The following is a 1790-nucleotide window of genomic DNA, read 5'->3' as shown; positions in this document are numbered from 1 at the left end:
ATGGTATCAGAGCATTGAAGCTCTACAGCGTTTTTTTCTTTCTCTCTGTTTTTCGTTCTTCTTCTTTGTCTTCATGGGCGACGAGGCTTCCGTTGATTCCCACCGGCTACCATCCACGATCTCAACTCAAGATTCCGACCTCACTATCCCAGTTCATCTCAAATTTCTCATTTCTAATATCAAGAACCTTGTACCCACAATCCTTACCTCTGAAAACTATTCGATTTGGCGGCTTCAGCTTCATCAACATTTCGCCGCCAATGGTTTTGAAGGTCATCTCTCTGGCCTTGTTGTCTGTCCACCGGAAACCGCTGCCCTTGAGCATAAGCGGTGGCGATTGATTGACCGAAATCTCGTTTCGGCTCTTTTGTCCACGATTTCTTCAGGAATTCTTCCGTATGTGATTTCGCTTCACACCGCTCATGACGTTTGGACCACGCTAGAACGCCGGCTTCAACCCACCAACCGGTCTCGGGTTATACAGCTCAAAAATGAGCTTCATCAGATTCGCATGGCCGACCGAACGATGCAGCAGTACCTTGATCAAATCAAGAAGTTGGTTGACAATATTGCGGCGGCTGGATCAAAGGTGGATACGGAAGACATTGTTCTGTACATCCTTAATGGTCTTCCGGCCAGTTACAACTCCTTCAAAACAGCTATTAGAACATCGCTTCAACCAATTAGCTTAGACGACCTCTATTCCCTCCTAAGCAGCGAGGAAATCAATCTTCAACATCAACTTCTGCAAGATAGCCAGCAACCCAATTCGATGGCATTGTATAGCAACAGGTCCAATTACCGTGGCCGTTCAAACAAATTTCGCGGTAAAAACTACAATTCTCGTTCCCAACAGGTGGATCGTCAGCAACCCTCTCCCGAAAATCAAACCACCGCACGATCACAGCAAAATCGTCCCGTTTGTCAGATTTGTGGAAAAACCGGGCATACCGCTGGAAACTGCTGGCATCGTCAAAATCTGAATTACGCTCCTCCCACGAACTCTCGGGCTCTCTCCGCTCAACAGCACCTCGCGGATACGAACGACTGGATTCTTGATTCCGGCGCTTCATCCCATCTCACCTCTGACAATGCGAACCTTCAACAATCTGTGCCCTACAATGGATATGACTCCATTTCCATTGCAAATGGTAGCAATATGTCCATTCAAAACTCGGGACAAGGCTTGCTGCCACTTCCCGAGTCTCAGCGTAAGCTCTATCTGAAACAAATCTATCATGTTCCGTCTTTAAATCACAATTTACTTTCTGTCTCTAGTTTAGCATCTGACAATAACGTCTCTGTTTGTTTTACTCCTAACGAGTTTATCATTAAGAGTTTACAGGACAACAGGGTTCTTCTTCGGGGTCCCAAGCTCCATGGACTGTACCACATTAAAACTCCTATCCGCTGCAACAATGCTGTGCTCACGAAGTCTGCCTCAACCAATTCCCTGTGGCATGCGCGTCTTGGACACCCACACAGCAAGAAACTTCACCTGTTGTCTAAAATTGATCCGGACATCAACAATGTCTCGCTTAACTCTGTTTGTGTGTCTTGTAACGTGTCTAAGAGTCATAAACATTTTTTTTCTCTTCGTAGTTCTTTGTGTAATAAACCCTTTCAGCTCGTCCACTCGGACGTCTGGGGTCCGGCTCCAACAGGTTCTTTCAATGGCTTCCGTTATTACGTCATTTTCACTGACGATTTTACTCGTTTTACCTGGCTGTATCTAATTCATACTAAAGATGAAGTGCTCACTAAATTTCAACATCTGTTTAACCTTGTAC

This window comes from Dendrobium catenatum, unplaced genomic scaffold, assembly GCF_001605985.2.
Source record: "Dendrobium catenatum unplaced genomic scaffold, ASM160598v2 fragScaff_scaffold_621, whole genome shotgun sequence".
NCBI classification, from domain to species: domain Eukaryota; kingdom Viridiplantae; phylum Streptophyta; class Magnoliopsida; order Asparagales; family Orchidaceae; genus Dendrobium; species Dendrobium catenatum.
This window is presented reverse-complemented; position numbering follows the sequence as displayed.